This window comes from Mustela erminea, chromosome 15 (assembly GCF_009829155.1).
Source record: "Mustela erminea isolate mMusErm1 chromosome 15, mMusErm1.Pri, whole genome shotgun sequence".
NCBI lineage: Eukaryota > Metazoa > Chordata > Mammalia > Carnivora > Mustelidae > Mustela > Mustela erminea.
The window spans coordinates 30,756,998-30,778,247 of record NC_045628.1 but is presented as its reverse complement, the minus strand read 5'-3'; the positions used below and the strand labels follow the sequence as shown (position 1 = coordinate 30,778,247).

The following is a 21,250-nucleotide window of genomic DNA, read 5'->3' as shown; positions in this document are numbered from 1 at the left end:
GTCATAAACCAGAAAGACCTCCAAGCACCATCATGCCCCCTCCCACTAGAGTTTCAGTATCCGTTCCCTGACCAAGGACCTCCCACCACCTTGGAAAATTGGCTCAAATTTGCCCTGGGTCTTTCAACATCAATATTAGGATTGCCAATGTTAAATGGAAGCTTGAAGAAGAAATAGGCAAACTCGTGGGTAAAGAAAACCTCAATTTCTTCTTCCACAGCATAAAAGGAGTCTCACAGAAATGAAGATTCAGGCCCTATTCCTGGAGGTAACAAAGAGTCAAAGCCAGGAAGTACTGAAAACCCAGTTGAACCCATTAAACCTTCGGCAGGACCAATCTGCTCATGGGAAGATTCTCCAATCAGAAGACTACTCAGGTGTAGAAGATTGATGGTTTGATTCATCCAGGCTTGATATTTTGCCAAGCAGATATGAGAGAAGGACATGGGAACAAAAGAATTGATCGTTTCCAGAGAGAGTCTGAAGTGATGGAACATAGCATCTAAGTGGGCTGGGAAATGAATTAAGTATATAATATGGGTGACGGAGAAAGAAAATGTAGAGGAATCAAGAGTCTGGAAAGCCTAATGAAACAAAGAGCCTGAAGCTCTTTTTGGAGGCTATGTCCAGAGAGAGGACATCTGGATACGAGATTTCAGCGATGAGGTATGGAGGATGACAGTGCGAATTACGGCTTTTTAATGACTTGATGAAAAGGGAGCTAGGGGAAACTGGCGGAGATAAGTCAGTCAGAACTCTGAGTGGCTGTTGTCATTCAAGTCCATCTGGAGTCACCCAGGATATGGCACAGCTTAAGGGTTCACTGAAGGACCAAAGTCACAGGGCAAAATGGAGCCTCTCTCAGAATGAGTGGGGGATTAGCTCATTTAGGGCAATCACTTAGAGGGGTGCCTGGGTGGCTCAGTAGGTTAAGCATCTGCCTTTGGCTCAGGTCATGATCGCAGGGTCCTGGGATCGAGCCTCTTGTCAAGCCCCCTGCTCACCGGGGAGTCGGCTTCTCTCTCCCTCTGCCCCTCCCTCCACGTGTGCTTCATCTCTCTCTCTCTCTCTCTAAAATAAATAAATAAAATCTTAAAAAATATATATATATATATATAAGGACAACCACTCAGACGCAGAACAGGAAAAAGAAACATGAACTGTCAAGAATCCTTCCATGTCTAAGATTAACTACAGGGAGATAAAAGGAATTCTCAGTTTACACACTCTGGGTAACTCTACAAATACAAATTTAACTTCACCAAGAACAGTTATGAAAGCATGCTCCCTGGTAGGAACAGTGCAGCTCAGGTGGTACAGCAGCACAGCGTGAGTTTCCAGAGGTTTCTATTTCAACATTAATGAAATAGAACCCACCCTAAAGTTACCTTTAAGCATAGCAAGAAAATGAACTCAGGGGATAACTATTAAAACTTAAAGTAGAAAAAAATACATACTTGGCACATACGTAATTTCATTAGTTTAGAAAGTTATTTACAAATCATTAAAAGCCATGACACCTCTAATGAAAAAGAAAATGGCAGAAGAAAAAAAAATGACACTGGTTCTAGCTGGGATAGTAAGTTGGTACAACAACAAAATTATAAAATATTAAGTTCATGCCATAGAGAAATGCCAGTTACTGTAGCCTCCCCAGTATCACCCACTGATTTCCTTGGAATGGCATTCCATTTCCATATATCATTTGCACTTAGCATGGAAGTTCTAAAAGCCAACAGAACCTAAAAACTCATGCATGGAAAAGCAAAAGGTAAAGCTCTATTGGCCCTACTTCCTTTGATAAATAAATAATAGTGACACTGGAAGGCCAGTTTCATGTTAAAAGTTCCAACTTGCTCCCACGGAAGTCCATTACCTAAAAATGATGAGTTAAATGACATTGCTTTGAGGCCCCACCACTAGATCCAAAGAAGGACCCTTCACAGTTTTGGTTAAAGTAAAAGCTTCTCGACAAAGAGCCCACAAGCATTTTTCTGATCAGTACTCATCCACCAAGTTTATAAAACCCAGAGATGGACTCTTAGGTTGGGGGAAAAGAGATTGAGCAAACTATGCTTGACTTACTGACATTTAATTTCTTCCACAAAGTAAAATTCCACTCGTCTTGCTCGTTGATATGTCAAACTCTCTAACATCGTGAGGTTCTACACCATATATGACATCCAACTGAGAACACAGAGGAGTAACTGGTAACCCACCTCCTATGCTAAGACAGAGAATCAGGGTCTGCACCCACTAATTTCCTCCCCTAATATCCGTGTCACCAACCACTACTTTACCATGGAGAGTACAAACCTTTTTCGATAATTCTGGGAGAACCAGGATTCTTGGCAGGAAATTAATTCCTAACTAAACCATTTTTTAATATTTGTCTTCCTACGCAGGTCCCTCTTTTAAAGCTGTGGTTGGGTTTATCATTATTTTGATAATCAATTTTTATTCATCTTTGTACATAGGAATTGAGACCTCAATTTGAAACTACAAAAATCTCTTAAAAAAATAAAAACAATGTAACTGTTGAGGGCTCGTACATCTTAACGAGAAAGTCAACTTTTGATATTGATGTTTGAAATGAGTTTCAGTTTTAAAATTATAAGCAAAAATTGTGCAAAATAATGAGGAAAAAGAGAGAGAAAACACACATTGACACACACACAACTTTTTGTCTCATTCTCTTAAATCCCAAAGTGACGCAGATGCTAGCGGTCAGTTTATTTTTTGGGTAACATAAAAGTATGCCAATATTTTTCTCACACTGAAATTTGGGTAGGGGGTATAATGGGTTTCTTTTCAATTAGCTTCAAAACTGGAGCCAAAAACAAAACAAAACAAAACAAAAACAGATCAAATGTAAATATATCTTTTTCACAGAACAAAATATACTAAAGAAAAAGTTAACGTGTGTGCTATAGGGGAAAAAAATCATACCTCTCTACTTCAGGTTTCATAGATTAATTCAATGTTTTTAAATCTTTTCCATAAAAGATCATCCTCTCACTTTAAAATGAGAAAACTGAGCATAAGCAAAACTGTAGTTATTCCATGTTTCATTCTCTGAAATAAATACATTAACATAAAGCTACTTTTCAGCATGACACAGGAACAGTGAAACCATCTCAGACAAATATTCTATAACCTCTCTGTCTTAATTTGACAACTTAATCTCTAGCACTGGCTCTGGAACACTTGCTGACCAAAATATTTCATGAACTACTCCTCGTACTATTCAAAAAAATAATAAAACATATCACACTGAGTCATTTTTCTTTTTAGAACACCAGGGTAAAATCTTGCAAAGATTCAATGGAACAGCAGTGTCCCTCTGGGGATTAATTTAGCAAAGATAGCATGACTGGGAAAATCTTTTTTCTGGTGAGATATGTAAGAAAAGATACAAAGCCGTAAGTATTCATTTGTCCTTTTCCTCCCTGTGGTGACAATATAAAAAGGGTTTATCTACCTTTATTCTTGATTGCAGCATAAATTTAAGATAACCTGCTCCCTTGTAGACAATCCACTTGTAGGTTCTTGGGCCCTGACATCTGCATTCCTGCAAGTTTGGGCTCTGAGAAGAAATTCTTCATGCCCAGAGAAAATGTGTCATAAAATAACATACGCATGGCAACTGTGACTATGAGTCAGTACTTTTTCCTTTATAATTGGTCATTCCAGAGGAAGAAAACCATTAAAAATTGCCCTAAATATGAAAGGTTTTCTTTCCACAACATATTTTGAGATTCATGACTGAATCAAAGTAGATAATGATTAGAGTTTAAATCAAGAGGACTATAAAGCATTAACCAAAATGCTGATGGCAGAGAAAGAGGAGGGACTAGAAAGCTGTCAGCAAAACTACTCACAAACATGTTTTTTTGCTTATAGGAAAGCTTTGAAGACAATGTCATGCTAATTAATTTTATTTATTAAAATGACAGTTTCTCTACCTGTCGGAGTAGAAATAATCAAATAGTTTTGCCTTTACACATTTTCCTTGTTGCCAAGAGGGTTACCAATTTAACCTTTTGGCCTCAGAACAAGATTAGCTTTTCAACCAAAATGTGACTAACAGAATCCTAAAACTTGAAAAGCAAGGTATCATGTTCACTTTGAAAATATGCAGTTCGAGATTTGCCAGATTCCTAGCTTATTTTTGTTCTTGCCTAACTTCCTTCAACAAAACCAGTGAAACTGTTATCTTAAACAGCAAGACTTTTTCTTTCTAAACGTGAAGCTTTGGTTGTCAAATGCTGGCCGGAACGTGTGCTCCCAGGCCTGGCTGCCAATCTGTGGTCCATAGGGTAGAATCATTCTACTGCAACATCGCTTGCCCTTTCCCCAAGTTCCCAGCAAAAAGATCTCTGTGAGCCAAGTCGCCAAAAAGATAGGCTCATGATAAACTGCAAATGCAGACTATTTTTGCAGAACTGACTCTTCTTTCTTTAAACTAGAAATAAACCAAATTAGAATTTGAAAACAAAATTTAGAGAATTTTTTTTTTTTAAATGTACTCTTTACCCAAGTTTTGAAGGAAATGGTGCTGGAATAAGACCTGTGAACTTACTACATTTAACAGGATAAAATCTGAAAAAAAAAAATTTTTTTTAAGATTTATTTATTTTGCTGGGGGAGGGGCAGAAGGAGAGAGAGAGAGAGAATCTTAAGCAGATTTTCCGCTGAACATGGAGCTCTATGGGGGGCTTGAGTGGAGGGAGAGAGGACAGGGAGCTCGATCCCACAAAACTGAAATCACTACCTGAGCCAAAATCAAGAGTCAGGGGCTTAACTGATCAGCCACCCAGGCACCCCTGAAAAGTATTTTTAATACAGCTATTTATATTTCCCAGGTATTATTTCCTCCCTCCTTGTCAGTTTTCTACTTTTCTCCTTTTTCCCTCTTTATCCCTATCCTTTGTTTGGGGAAGTTTTCCATGGTTCAAACTTCTTTCAATTTCTTTTCTCTCTCCACTTGGTAGTTCACAGTAGAACACATCTGTATATCACTTTATATATTTTGCAACAGTTAGCACATTTGATTCTCACAACCATCCTACGATATAGTCCTAAAAGGTACCACTGCCTTCCATTCTAAGCTTCCATTCTCTACCTACCTGAAACCACACACCTATTAAGTGGTAATACAGACACCTGCGAGACTCTTCCAATTGCCTTCACCCACTCTAAGGAGACCACGCAAGCACAACATCTCTCTTTTTCATCAGTGTGACCTCAGCAATTAGCATAGCTTATGTTATACATACATAATTATACATAAACGATCATTGTAATATGGTCAATATAAGATTTTATTTATTGATTAATTTGGGGAGGAGAGAATATGAGTGGGAGTGGGGGAGGTAGGTAAGGACAGAGAGAGGGGGGAAGGACACTCCCAGCTGAGCAGGGAGCCCGATGTGGGGCTGGATCTTGGTACCCTGAGATCATGTCCTAAACTAAAGGCACATGCTAAGCTGACTGAGACACCCAGGAACCCCTATATATTATATTCAATATATTGAATAAATAAATGAGTGAAAGCTAGCTCTACCTCTTATACATGTACAAGATCATGCACTTTCCAAAGTACTTTTTAAAATATGAACTCCCCTGGGGTGCCTGGGTGGTTCAGTGGTTTAAAGCCTCTGCCTTTGGCTCAGGTCATGATTGCAGGGTCCTGGGATCAAGCCCCACATCGGGCTTTCTGCTCAGCAGGGAGCCTGCTTCCCCCTCTCTCTCTACCTGCCTCTCTGCCTACTTGTGATCTCTGTCTGTCAAAAAAATAAAATAAATAAATGTTTAAATATATATATATGTATATATATAAAATAAAATAAAATAAAATAATGTTTAAATATATATATATATATATTTAAACATGAACTTCCTGGATGAACCCATTTTATGAATTGGTAAGGTCAACTTTGGCCCTAATGCTACTGATAAAGAAACTGTGGCTCAGAAAAACTGAAGAATTTATTCAGAAATAATAGTCAATAGCGGTTCCAAGCTTAGAGCCTAAAAAAATATCAAGTTGAGAGAATTTGGAATCCTGTATGAACCTGCGGGCTACTCTTTACTATAAGGCCGCAGTTAGGTGAAATCAGTTATGTATGGCTAATTATTTTCATCATTCTGTATCGCTCTAATACTGTATATGTATCTGTGTATGTTCCAGTGCAAGCCTTTTGGGATATGAGGGGAAAAAATTTTACATTTTTTTACTAGCCGATCGCCTCTAAGCAATTGAATTAAACACAATTAGTCAGTTCCTTTTAAATTTTAAAACCCATCATGAAAAGATCAAAGCTTTCTAATATTATTTAAGCCACGATAGCAGTCCCTATATCACTGTTTTGTATTAACACTCCTTTAAGTAAAAAACGTCCATGACCTCACAGATGACCACAAACATTCCTCACACATCACATATTGCATGTATGTTCACACATGTTTGGCGCATAGGCACTGTTTCTTGCAGTTTTCATCACCATTCACCACCCTGCTCTTTGGCCCTCCAGATGGTCCGCTGGTTCTATTCACAATGAACTCCAAGATTCCTCTTTCCTAACTGCTGGCTGCCAGCTGAAGCTGTCTGTGGCAGCTGTCCCCCGTGGTCACCTACAGCTATGCACGGCGTGGGCCTAGCCTCAACACAGTTTTCAGGCTCTTCCTCTCCCTGCCAACTTCATGGCCTTAACCAGTCCTCAACTGTCTATGCAGGAAGGAGACTACCTATGCAAAAATGTAAATCACAAATGTAAATGTAAATCACAAAATCACAAAAATCACAAATCACAAAATGTAAATCACAAAAATGTAAATCACAAAAGGTCATGTTGAAAGAACAATAAGGGGTGCCTGGGTGGCTCAGTGGGTTAAAGCCTCTGCCTTCGGCTCAGGTCATGATCCCAGGGTCCTGGGATCGAGCTCCGCATCGGGCTCTCTGCTCAGTGGGGAGCCTGCATCCCCCTCTCTCTCTCTGCCTGCCTCTCTGCCTACTTGTGATCTCTGTCTGTCAAATAAATAAATAAAATAAATAAAAAAAAAAAAAGAAAGAAAGAAAGAACAATAAGTATTAAACCAGGTGAGACCTGTCGATCTCAGTTTTCTGGTCTCTGAAGGCAGCAAACAGGCTTGTAGAAGAACTTGGTTATCAAGATAAAGTATATTCCTTATTAGCTATTTGTTCATTTATTCAATAATTTTAATAAAGAGTGTAGGATACAGGAGACCTCAGTTAAGTAGGTGGGGGCTAAATGGAATGAAGGGAGAAAGAAAGGGATGCAAGTTACTATTTCAAGGAACTGAAATCAAGATTTCTGGCTAACATCCCCATGATGTGCTCTGTTGTCTTCGGGCCGTGTGCTTCTGTCCTTAGCCTGCAGGCACCCTCCATCCCATACCCTTCTTCTGCCGCTCTCCGCTCTCTCCTCCCCCCTAGCTAACACTGATCCATCCTTCAAATCTGACACCCAGTGTCGCCAGAGGCAATCTTCCCTAAACCCACCTCCCAACCACAGTAGCGGTCCCTCCTCGTTGTGTCTTCCACTCTCATCTACCATCACGTTAGCTCTAACTTTACATCTAAAATATTTTATTTGGGGGGCCCTTGGTTGCTCAGTCAGTAAGCATCTGCCTTCAGCTCAGGTCATGATCCCAAAGTCCCAGATGGAGCCCTGCATCAGGCTTCCTGCTTGGTGAGGGGTCTGTTCCCTCTGTCTCTGCTCCTCCCCATACTCGTGCTCTCTTTCTCTAATAAACAGATAAAATCCTTTTTAAAAAATAATAAATAAAACATTTTAAAATTTATGTTATTTCATAAGTAAATAAAATCTTGAAAAGATAAATAAATAAAATATTTTAATTATATTTAAATATATTTAATATATTACATTATGTAAGAATTGCTTTAATCATATTTATTTTATTTAATATATAGTATTACATATTTTAATGATTTACTCTCTGTCTCTTCAGAACCTAAAAGCATGCCAACCATCTAGGAGGTCCCCAACTAATGTTCTTGAATAAAGAAATGAATTAGTAAATGATAGATGTAAGACAAAATGATGTAAGCTCTCAGCGGTTAAAAATGCAAGTTTTGGGGCACCTGGGTGGCTCAGTGGATTGGAGCCTCTGCCTTTGGGTCACCGCATGATCTCAGGGTCCTGGGATCGAGCCCCACTTTGGGCTCTCTGCTCAGCGGGGAGCCTGCTCCCCCCCACCGCCCACCGCCTGCCTCTCTGCCTATTTGTGATCTCTGTCTGTCAAGTAAATAAATAAAAATCTTTTAAAAAATGCAAGTTTTCAGTCACATTGCTGGGCTTGGATCCTTCTTCAATATTTACTAGTTGAAAGAAACTTGAGAAAAGTACAGAAATTAAAGTTGTCTCAAGTAATAGGAGATCTTTAGTAAGGATTCTGTGATGGTTAATTTTACATGTCAGCTTGGCTCAGCTGTGGTACCCAACTAGAAAGTCAAACCCAACTGAGATGTTTCTGTGAAGGTATTTTTTAGATGTGAGTAACATTTAAATTAGTAGACTCTGAGTAAAGCTGATTCCCCTCCATAATGTGGGTGGGCCTCATCTAATCTGTTGAAGGCCTTAAGAGAAAAGACAGATTTCCAAAAGAGGAAGAAATTCTCTTCAAAACTAAAACATAGAAACCATGCCCAAGTTTCCAACCTGCTGCTGTATGTGCAATCAGACTCAAGACAACAACCTCAACTCTTACCTGAATTTCAAGCCACACAAATTTTAGATTTCCCAGTCCCTACAATCATGTGAAACAGTTCTTCATAGATCAAATAAATCAATCAATATCTCCCCCGTGGTATATATACATACTTCTCTATACTATATACACATATATACATATATGCATATGTACTCATATATGTGTGTGTGTAATATTGGTTCTGTTTCTCTGGACAACCCTTCCTAACACAGATCCATATTAGGGAACCCAGGAGAAGTCAACAGTCCTCCTTCACAGAAAAAAGGAAAGATAGACTCAGACTCATGGAGACCGTGGAGGCCCAGTCACTGAGAGCCTCAGCAGCAGGCACTAGTACTTCTCATCCTTGGACGTTGCCATCAGTGTGGCTCTGCTACTGCTCCCGTGCCTCTCCCATTCTCCAGTAGCTGGAGACAGGCTGCTCATATGCTGATCTGCTCATCTGTTCCCTGGCTCGTATCTTCTGCTGACTCAGTTTCTGCCTTTCCATCTTCCCTGTCATTTCTGCCTCTTCCTGACCTTGATCTAAGTCATGACTTCACAGCACCAACACGACTCCCTGGTTTTCTCCTAAGCGACCTATGTTTCAGCTCCCACAGCTGGCCTCTTCCCTATCATTGTGATTCACAGATCCCATTCCTGACAGAGAGACTTGAGTTGGCACAACTCATCTTTGGGGGCCAGATCATAGTATAGGCTTCTGGACAGCCTGTGAATTGGCTGACTTTGGAACAGTGAACTACAGCTGGGGACGAGTCTTGTGATGCCATGCATGGCCATCTGAGACCATTTCTTCATAGAGAACCATGACAAAGTTTCCCTTTGAAGAGCTGTGAGTATACGGTGACACATCTACAAAAGGGGACAAGGCATTGGCAGAGAAGAGCAGCCACAAGCTAATGACAGCAGGATCTCTCTCCCACTCCTGTGGAGGGAACAACCAGCCCATCCACGTCCACAGTACAGACTACTTCCGACCTGGGCTCTGTCACTATCGGGGACAGAAAACCTTGGGAGTTCCACTGGTTATAATAATGAGAGGGACTGTAAGATAATGATAGCATTCAGTGTTGTTCTGAGTAATATAAACATAGTATTCACAGTGTTCACAGCACTGTCGTGAGCTCTAAGCTTTTATTCTTGCATTAGATTAGAGAACCTTCAGAAATTTTTATTATCTTTGGGGGAGAAGGAGTTTGACCAGGACCAGGCCAAATTCTGGCATAATGTTTATCTGTGCCATAGATTTGCTGACCCCTCTTAAATTCAGTCTTTTTCTTTTTTTTTCAGATGTATTTATTTTAGAGAGAGAAAGAGAGAGCATGAGCAATGGGAAGGGCACAGGGAGAGGGAGAGAGAGAGAATCTCAAGCAGATTCCCCACTGACTGCAGAGCCCATGGCAGGGCTCGATCCCATGACTCCGAGATCATAACCTGAGCCAAAACCAAGCATCAGACACTCACAGACTGAGCCACTCAGGCGCCCCTTACATTTGGCTTCTTTTTTTTTTTTTTTTTAATTTTTTTTTTTGAAAGATTTTATTTATTTATTTGACAGAGAACACAAGTAGGCAGAGAGGCAGGCAGAGAGAGGAGGAAGCAGGCTCCCTGCTGAGCAGAGAGCCCATGCGGGACTCGATCCCAGGACCCTGAGATCATGACCTGAGCCGAAGGCTGCGGCTTAATCCACTGAGCACCCAGGCGCCCCGACATTTGGGCTTCTTGATGTTGTGGAAATTGCAGTGAGACTTTTAAATGACCTCCATGGGATTAATGTGGGACCTTAAAGGTCATCCCTAGCTTGAGAAACACAGCTAACCGAACGGTGACAAGGGCTTCACTGAAAAGCCAGCAGGTGGGTATGGAGCTGTACCTTGCAACCCAGCAGCCTCTGGTTATACATGACTGTGCACATTTAAATAAATTTAAGTTGAATTAAATTAAAAATGTACTTCTCAGTCATAATAGCCCATTTTCAAGTGGCAAATGGCTAGAAGAGTGGACAGCCGAGAAGTAGGCCACCTCTGTTATCACGGAAATGTCTATTGACAGTGCCTGAAATGGCACGCTTGCTGTGATACTCGAAGTGAAAGGAACGAGAACACAGCTATTAGACCTTTCCTTACAGAAGGATGATCTTAACATTTCTAGGAAGGTACTTCTGAAGAGATTTCCAGGAAAAGAATTGTTGGTACCTGCCTTATACTCGAATTTTTAAAGAAGTTGACCCATTTCCTAGAAAGTAAAATGAATACACTGTAAAATGTGGCCAAACACCAGAGCATGAAACGCCCCTGCACTCCCAAGCCCCATGATCTCATAAGAAACGTATGCCATGAAGAAGGTGCCTAGCTCAGCACAAGACCCTTACAGCAGCAATTAAGTCAGAAAATCAGTGTTTTCTCCAGAGAAATCCTGCATGAGCCTTTGACAAAGCCATCTGAAAGCTGTCTAACAATTACAGCTAAGATGGGGAAATGGCAAGTCTGAGGGAGGAAAACCCCTGGAATTCAGTAGAGAGTCTACAAGCCTTTCTCCTGAAGGCAGCCATGTTCTCGCCTGGTACCGAGAATTCCTAGCCAGGTGTTGGGGGCTGTGAGAAATCTAACACCTCTACCAGAACAAAGGAAAAAGTCCAGAAATAGTACAGGAAACAGTACAAAGTAGAGGACTGAATAATCAACCAGAAGTTGCACAGCTTCTGAGCCTACAGTTTCCAGCATTGACAGTTAGAGGGCAGACAGAGGATCCCACCAAAGGTAGAGCAAGACAAGAGGATTTGCTCTGTGAAGACCCGGTCCTCACAGAGTTCTTGTTTATTCACGGTGTGATGAATCACCTCCTTTTACTCTTTTTTTTTTTTTTTTAAAGATTTTATTTATTCATTAGACACAGAGAGATCACAAGTAGGCAGAGAGGCAGGCAGAGAGAGAGAGAGAGGAGGAAGCAGGCTCCCCGCGGAGCAGAGAACCCGATGTGGGACTCGATCCCAGGACCCTGAGATCATGACCTGAGCCGAAGGCAGCGGCTTAACCCACTGAGCCACCCAGGCGCCCTCCTTTTACTCTTTTAAACCTTCTTACAATGGGCAAACACTATTTACATATAATTGTAGCCTCTAGGAATACATATTTTAATCTTTCGTGTGGTCAAATTTATTAGTCAAGGTCTCTAAACCTGTTGGATTAGAAAGCAGGTGGCCTGAGTGTAGCCTTGAATTCCTGTGTACACATAACCTGGTTTGCCTCAGCGGCTCTGGTTTATGTTCCTGTTCAGGCGTAATTATTAATAGAGCCCCCTTCCACTCACAGAAGTCTTAATTTGGACAATAGATATATGGCTACCTACCCATAATGCTATTCTCTAAATGTGTTCCAAAATGCCAAGGGCAAATGTGTTGTTTTCAAAGTCTGGTGGTTTTAGGGCCACTTTCCATCTCAGCAAATGTCACCTTGGATGAAAGACATTACTTCACCAAGTTGGCATTGTTGGCCATTTTCAAAACTATTTCATTCCGATGCCTTTTTTTAACCTCTCTGTCCTTTTCAAATTCAATTTTAGTGTCAATTTTGCTTAGCGCAGTCTTCTTCTTGTCCTTCACTCTTCAAGACTTTTTCCCTTTGGCTTTCTATTTTCTTACCTCTGTTGTCTATTTTCCTACATTTACTGTAATACGTGTCTCCTATTTATGGTTCCCTTCCTTCCCACATTCAATTTGTCTGTCATGTTCTAAAGGACTGTTTTTGAGTAAATGATAGCATTTCACAAACAACCACTGGCAGAATGTGTACCACCGATAACTAACCTTTTTATTCCACCTCAAATATAGTATATTGAACTTAGTCTGATAGGTTAAAATTTTTAGTGCCTTTAAAAATATCTGAAAAGCTGGGGTGCCTGGGTGGCTCAGTCGTTAAGCGTCTGCCTTCAGCTCAGGTCATGACCCCGGGATCCTGAGATCGAGCCCCACATCGGGCTCTCTGCTCCCTGCTCCGTGGGAAGCCTGCCTCTCCCTCTCCCACTCCCCCTGCTTGTGTTCCAGCTCTTGCTGTCTCTCTCTCTCTGTCAAATAAATAAATAAAACCTTTAAAATATATATCTCTGAAAAGCTTCAGGTTGCTGGTAAATATTTACCAACTGGCTTTGGAGGTAGGGAACCCTGATTTGTAGTGTTTGCTTATTTCTGTGGTTTAATAGTCTCACCATGGATAACTTCAAGCTACCAATATGACTTCAACTGATCTGTGAAAATTTAACAATCGTCCTGATGAGCCAACAGGAGCTAGCTTCAGCAAAGCATAGCAAAACCCTTTGCTGAGATACAAAAATAAAATTTCTGAAAAACAAAACACATAATAATATTCTAATTATTTAAATTTTGTATTTTATCATAAAAGGAAAATAAGCTTATATTGTAAATATATATGGAAAGAAAACTTTTATGTGAAGCTTATTAAATAATAAGTAGATATTGAAAATAAGCTTCTATATGAAAATAATAACATCAAAGATTCTGTTTGGTAAGTAGAAGTTTCCGTAGGGGCTATTTCTGGTACTAACTTGGCTCTCTTCCCCCAAAGATCATTCTCAAATCCCAAGAACATTATTATGCAAGGTTAGGACTCCAGGCTCCATGACTGCCACAGTAAAACAAATCCACCGGCCAGGAAACTTCCAAGCTCTGGATGTGAGCCTCAGGGCATAAAGTGAAAAAGTCAGACGCTATCAGAGCTATAGATCACTTTACTAGCTATTAAAAAACCCTTTGGTATTCAGCAAATTTAAAAGATTGCCTTCTTTCTGTTCTAAGAGATTCCAGAAGACCTACAGGTTACATATGGAATCAGTGGTTTTTCACAGATCTAAGCATTATTTTTATTTAAAGCCAATTCATAGCTTTGTTTAGTGCTATGGCTTCATATACAATAGAAACTAAAGTAGCTTAGAGGTGGGAAAAGTCCTACGAGAAATAAATAGTTTAAGAACCACTCCCATCCATTCTAATGATTTAATCAAACTTAAGAGTTCTGAAAGAATGCACTAACCAGAGACACGCAGTGAGAGCAAAATGAATATTTTCTAGGAAACGGTCTGTGGCCAACACAACACTACCTTTGAACCTGAAATATGTGGCCTGAGGGGGAAGAACTAAAGGCTGAAGATTACAGACCCCAAATGTATTAAGATACTTGTCTTTGAACACATCAGCCATATATATTATTGTAGAATTTTTAAAATCCATATGCCAAACTCCACAGATAACAGATTAAAAATAAAATAGACTCTACTTACAGTCATAAATTGAGGCATCATTTCTAGAAATAGCTCATTTGTTGTTAGACACTATGATAAAAGCTCTGCACAAATGATTTTATTTAACTATTAAGAACGCTAAGAGAGGGGTGCCTGGGTGGCTCAGTTGGTTAGGCAACTGCCTTCGGCCCAGGTCATGATCCCAGGGTCCTAGGATCAAACCCCATGTTGGGCTCCTTGCTTGGCAGGGTGCCTGCTTCTCCCTCTCCCTCTGCCTGCTGCTCTGCCTGCTTGTGTTCTCTCTCACTCTCTGTCAAATAAATAATAAAATTAAAAAAAAAAAAAAGAACGCTAAGAGATAAAAAGTATGATCTACACTACACGTTAGGAAACTGAGTCTGGATCAGAGACTTACCCACAGTTACACAGCTAGAAAATGGCAGGATCTGAGCTGAAACATAAGCATGACCCACAAAGCACCAACATTTAACCAAAGGCCGCCCTGTCAAAAACCTTAAAATCAGTTAGGCTCTCTGACCACTCGTCCAACTGCTACAAAGCTACCCCAAGATACTATGTCCTAGGTAGCCACAAATACAACAAAAGAACTGGAAAAAATGTAGATGTTCAGCAACGTCAAATGACCTATTCATAGGATAGAGTATTTTTCAGTCAAAAGTTTGTATTCATCAAGATTAACGAGATGAGAAATTGATGATATAATATCCCCAAAAAAGCAGATCATAAAACCAAAAGTGCAAAATAGACATATATGTGGATGGGGGCTCCAGGGTGGCTCAGTCGGTTGGGTGGCTGACTCTTGATTTGGGCTGGGATCATGATCTCAGGTCAGATGGAGCCCTGCACCTGCATCCAGCTCCACGCTCAGTGGAGAGCCTGCTTGAGATCTTGAGATTTTCCTCCTCTCCCTCTGCTCCTCCCTCTGCTTGTGCATGTGCTTTCTTTCTCTCAAATATATATATATGGGAGGGATGGGAAAAGCTAAAAGAAAAACACAGCAATACCTCTGATTGTCTCTTGGATTAGGATTTTTTTTGTTTTGTTTTTACTTTCTTCATCTATTTTTTGTGATGAAAAATATTTTATAATGAGAAAGAGTCATTTTTTAAATTCAACAGAAGCCTATATAGAGTTCTCATTCCACACTCTCATGAAGGAAATGTTTGTAACTATAAAGGGTCAAATAAAGTAACTAGAATGGTCAGAGGAAGGGATAATAAACGAGTATTATCAGCTCTAGGAATGGTTCAAAATGTTCTGAAATATACAGGCAGGAAATGTCCCAGTTGAGTCCATCCTGGCTGGGGAGCATACTAGACAGAATCCTTAGTCAGGAACAGGACAGAGGCCCAGGCCAGCCCTGGGATCTCTCAGCTCCCTTATAGCCAAGACCCTTGAACAACTTGCCTTCCCTCCCTACCTCAACTCCCTCATCCCCATTGACTCTTTAACTCACCATAACCCGGCCTGCCCCCATATCTTCCTCCCCCACACCATGGAAATTACTGTTATCACTGCAACCAACATTCTCTTTATTGTCAAATCCGACAGTCACATCCCATTCTTGTCTTCTATGAATGACCCCGAAGCTGCCAACTGACTGCTTCCTTGAGCATCTGTTTCTTAGAATCCCATAGCAGACACACTGTTGCTTGGCCCCCCCCATCACTCATTCTTCTATACTCAGGTGCCCACACACTTTCTTGCTACACAGTGCCATTTGTGTTCAGGCATAGGACAGCAGGATACTCAAGGGGAGTAGGCCTCTCCCCCATCCCCAGGAGATGAACTGTGTTGGCTTAAACCAATAAAGGAAATCTCATTCTCCTCTGCTGCACATTGGTTTAGGAGTGGTACTGGCCAATGAGACCTGGTAAGCCCTGCTCTTTCTCTGAAGACCAGTTCTTGTTTTTATGGAGCTCATGGGCTCTGCTGGAATACCATATGTGTGGGGGGATGCCAGGGCAGGAAGAGGGAAGATGTGGCCAGCCAGAGATGGTAGCGGGTATACAATACATGATTCCTGTCTTTTGAACACAGTTTTTAGTATTTGATACTGTGACAGCCTTTTTGTGATCGTGAGAGGAAAGCCAGGAGAATTAACAGAAGCTAACATACAGCTTTGACATGGAACTATCTTCCCCTAAACTATTATGTAAGATGATAAAAGCCTATTATTTAAGTGACTCTTAGTAAAGTGTTCAGTTCCTTGCTGCCAAAGATATTCTAGTCAACCCTGATACACTCTCCTTTCTGGCCTCCCTTCGATACCCCGTCTACTCTTCGGGCCCTCTCCTGAATTCTACCACACTTTGCGTGGCAGTGTTCTGGAGAGTGTCACCTTTGGCCTCATTATTCCATTCACTTTCTCTTTGTGCTTTCTCTCTTCCACTTGGATGATTTCAACTATGCATATTTATTTATAGTTCACATAAATATTTACTGGAAGTCTACTATGAGCCAGATCCTGTTCCGTTTTCTAATGCTCTGGGAATATGCTGATGAATAAGACCACTGAGAGACAACAGAGAGGGAAGGAAGACAAGGGAGGAGAGAGGATTGAGGATCTTTCATGAGTCTTTTTATGAGATTTATGGTACGACATGGCATCTATAGTTAAGAAATCAGTATTGCACATTTAAAAATTTGTGAAGAGGATAGGTCTCATGCTAAGTGTTCACACACACACATACACACACAAATGGAGGGTTGAGCAGAAGGAAGAAAACTTTTGGAGATATAGATATTTTATTGCTTTAATTGTGGTAATGGTGTCACAAGTTTCTGCTTATGTCCAAACGCACCAAATTGTATACATTAAATGTGTTCAGGGATTTTTGTTTGGTTGGTTTTTTTGTTGTTGTTGTTGTTCTGTTTTGATACATCAACTATACCTCAATAAAGCTATTTTAAAAACAAAAATACAAAAGAAAGTTCTTTTACGAAAATGTACAAGTCGTCCGCCTCTTTTTCTATGGAATTATCTTTTTCATATTTCTTCTAAGAAGTGTTTTATACTAGACACGACTTTTTCTATTCTCTGAGTCTGCATAGTACAGATAGTTGTTTCTTAAAGATTTTATAAAACTTCTGGTAAATTTATCTGGACCTGAAATGTTCACTGGAAAAGGGCTTTTTATTTCTATGTGAGTCAATTTTGAGGAGTTCTATTTTTCTAGGAATTCATCTATATCTTCAAATGTATTAGCTAAAAATTGCCCTCTTTTCAGCTTTGGTTCATCCCAATAAGTTTTTACATACAGTATCTTTATTTAGCTGTGATTCGAAATACCTTCTAATTATATTACAATTTCTCCTTTGACCCATGGGTTACTTAGAACTTTTTTAGTTTTCACATATACTGACTTTTTTTTTCTAGACATCTTTTTGTTAGTGATTTCTCTCTGAATTGCATTTGTAGTTAGAAGACATACTCTGTATGATTTTATGATCTTAAATTTGTTTAGACTTCCATTATGATATGGGATCTATCAATTTTTTTTAAACCCATCTGTTCTTAAAAAGAAATGCATTTTTTATTTCTTAGATGTCTCATATGTGACCATTAGATCAAATCTGTTAATCTATTGCTCAAAATTTTCTCTTTATTAATGTCCTTTTCTTTTTTTTTTTTTTAAAGTAAGCTCTACACTCAATGTGGGGCTTAAACTCAGGACCCCAAGATGCTCAACCAACTCAGCCAGCCAGACACCCTATCCTTGTTTACTTTCTTGTTAACTAATTCTATTACTTCCTAGAAAGACGTATTAAAATTTCCCACTATGACTATAGAATTGTTTACTTCCCTTAACAGTTCTGTGGATTTTGCTTTATATATTTTGAAACTGAGTTATTTGGAGCATCCAAATTTGTTATAATATTCAAGAGAATTAAACATGTGACCTTTATCTCTAGTAATACTTTTCTGCCTTAAAGCCTATTTTTTTAATAAATTAATATAAATACATAAGCTTTCTTTTCGTGAGAATTTGCCTGATTTGTTTTTTTCAATCCTTTAATCCAATCTTTCTTTATCATATCCATTGCCTTTTAAATGATTCCATAAAACTACTATCTCTGTTGTGTTCTAATTACAGTTTTGGCTTCCAAAATAAGATTATTCACCTCTCAAAAGAAACAAGAAACAGAACTGGTATTTCTGGAATCATGGTTTGTGGTTTTGAATATCACTGGCTTGCTATGGTAAACCCTGTCTTTCTCTGAAGACCAGTTCTTGTTTTTATGGAGCTCATGGGCTCTGCTGGAATACCATAGGTGTGGGGGGATGCCAGGGCAGGAAGAGGGAAGATGTGGCCAGCCAGAGATGGTAGCGGGTATACAATGCTAAGTGTAGGGTGAATGTGGCAAGTCCAAATGCCTACAAGGACCAAACAGCCAATTTAAGCAATTACACAAGGCAGAAGGGAACTGTCCAGACTGGGGATCACTTGCCCCTCTAAAGGCAGCTGTTTATTGTCTATCAATCCTTACTCTGTCGGAATGTTGCCAGGTCATTTTCAGAGCACCTAAATCTAGATTTGGGTGGGCATACTATGCCAGTCAAATAAATCACATCTGTTACTTACATTTGCAAATGCTTGGCTCCACCTGCAAAGCCTGGAAGAGATTACAGTTAGGAGGATTAGAACAACTGGAGAAGGCTTTTTCCCATCCCTGCTTATCCTCCTCATTGGGCTCGCCACTCCTCTTTATGAAAAGAAATTCCTCTTAAGGAATGTTAACCTAATTCACATCCTAGCTCTTGACAAATGAATTTCGAGATTTTTTTGGCCTGGTCAGCTACCACAAGCAGTATGATATGCTGGTCATCCCTAGAGATATAAATGGGAAATGGTAAGAAGCAAGAGTGGGGCTCATGCATGAAGATGTACCCAAAAATTGCTACCAAAATAAAATTTGAAATGTCATCTAGGGCCCATGTTGGCAGCCCTATGCCAACTAATCTCACTAACCTCAGCCCAGGTTAGTCCAGTCTGAGAAAAAATATGGAAAAAAGAAGAAAGGAAAAGTTAAGATGTACCCTCCCCCCCCCAAAAAAAAATATATATATATTTATGTGTGTATATATACATATATATACACATATATACATACACACACACACACAGAGGCATGTGCACATACAAAATCCTTATACTTCTTTATACTTCCTTATACTTCCTTATACTTCTGCTCATTTGTTATTATTTCCAAATCATAAAATATTAGTGATGTATCTCCAGACAATCTTTAGAATCTGTCCCACCACCAAGAGGAGGTGCTCTGATGACTGGACAAACAGAGTGTTCTTTACCAAAAAGAAGAAGAAAAAGAAGAAGAAGAAGACTGAGCCCTTACTACTTACAGATCACTTTTAGCTGCTTTTATGTACGCTATTTTATGTAGCGTCCTAAGAAAACTGTGAAGTACTTCCATTTTATAATGAGAAAACTGAAGCACAAAGAAGACAAAGGACTTACCAAGGTCATAGATTTAATAAGTATTAGTTGCCAGGATTCAAAAGAGGTCTCTTGTATGGAAATCCTGGGTTTTTCACTCTATCACACCTTCTCTGACTGACAATCAGATGAGAATCTCAGCTCCAGCAGCCTGTTTCTTAGACAGCCTTGACTTCTGACAAAGTGTGGGAGCTGAGAGGTGCCAATGTCAGGAATTCAAAACTGGGTGAAATGAGAAATGAATAGGGGGACTCAGCATGTGGCGAAGGCAGGGCTGCTGGATAGTAACAAGGAAACACTTACGTCTGATTTTTAAAACCCTGTGATTTCTCACCTTCCCCACAACCAAATCTCCTTCCCCTCTCCTCCACATACAGACCTCGTACCCACATTACTTCTCTGAACATGAAAGCCATTTTACCTCAAATTCAAAGAAATGACTTTTCTGTTTCCCTTTTTACAGTCTCTTTCCACAACCCAATCAACTAATTACTTGAGCTTAGCAAACTCCAACTTTACACAAAATTATTTCACTGTCCACCTTCTTATATTTTTAGTATATTAATATAGGTAAGTCGGTATGCATTGCCTCAGGTAAAGAGAACACACTCTCTATATAGATTAGAACATGTTGGGGCGCCTGGGTGGCTCAGTCATTCGGCATCTGCCTTCATCTCGGGTCATGATCCCAGGGTCCTGGGATTGGGCCCCACATTGGGCTCCCTGCTTGGTGGGAAGCTTGCTTCTCTCTCTCCCACTCCCCCTGCTTGTGTTCCCTCTCTGGCTGTTTCTCTCTGTCAAATAAATAAATAAAATCTTAAAAAAAAAAAAAAATTAGGACATGTTGAGTAACAAAAAATTCCTTCTGCTTTAATCCAGTGTCCATGAACAGAATTGTATTTATACCTGTTTAGAAATACTGATCATGGGGCGCCTGGGTGGCTCAGTGGGTTAAAGCCTCTGCCTCAGGTCATGATCTCAGGGTCCTGGGATTGAGCCCCATTGGGCTCTCTGCTCAGCAGGGAGCCTGCTTCATTCTCTCTGCCTGCCTCTCTGCCTACTTGTAATCTCTGTCTGTCAAATAAATAAATAAAATCTTTAAAAATAAAAAATAAAAAGAAATACTGATCATATAAAGTACATATCTGTAGCATGGTATTCTGACACAATATTTGAGGAGTCATATGGTAACTGTATTGAATTTGTCATATAAGAAAATGGGGTGTTTTCTTTTAGACAGAAAATAAATAAACAAGAGAGTAGATAATTAAATTAGTTCTCATCCTCTTCAATATGCACAATATAAATTTTCTCAGGGAATTGTGATAAAAGACATTTTACTAGAAAAGAAAATTCATAATTCATATGCCATCTCTCTGGTTAATAGTCACACTGGCCCGTCAGAGCAAAGCCTACAATTGTCCTTCAACATTTTCATTATCAAAGGTTTATTTTACAAATAAAAATGATACATGTATAACCCATTTCCCAACATTGTAAAATTTAACTTATCCTCGGGCTTTATTAGAGATTTTAGATATTCATTCTGAAGTGAACAGCTTCTCCCCAAACTGATCTCAGGCTCACCTTGTTCACAATTGCTGTATGTCTCTGAAAATCCACAGAATCCGTAATAAAACATTTAGTAGTAAAGACAGTGTCTTATTTGCCTCAATCAGTATCTACCACAGTTCCTTGGAATGAACTGTGGAAGGAACAGAGAGCATATGAAAACTGTAAACAAATAGGTGCTTGCCTGT

The 21,250-nt window shown here is 39.8% G+C and overlaps 1 long non-coding RNA gene across 3 annotated transcripts in view; it reads right to left on the bottom strand.

Annotated features, from left to right (window-relative positions):
- Nucleotides 1–21,250, bottom strand: part of LOC116573981 — a 71,127-nt gene that overhangs the window by 27,998 nt on the left and 21,879 nt on the right. Inside the window, exon 1 of one of the 3 annotated variants that reach the window (XR_004279087.1) lies at nt 6,485–6,745. The exons of the other annotated variants lie outside the window; for them this stretch is intronic. This is a non-coding gene — a long non-coding RNA (uncharacterized LOC116573981). Of the gene's footprint in view, nt 1–6,484; nt 6,746–21,250 lie in introns of those variants that run through there. 3 annotated transcript variants of the gene reach the window in all.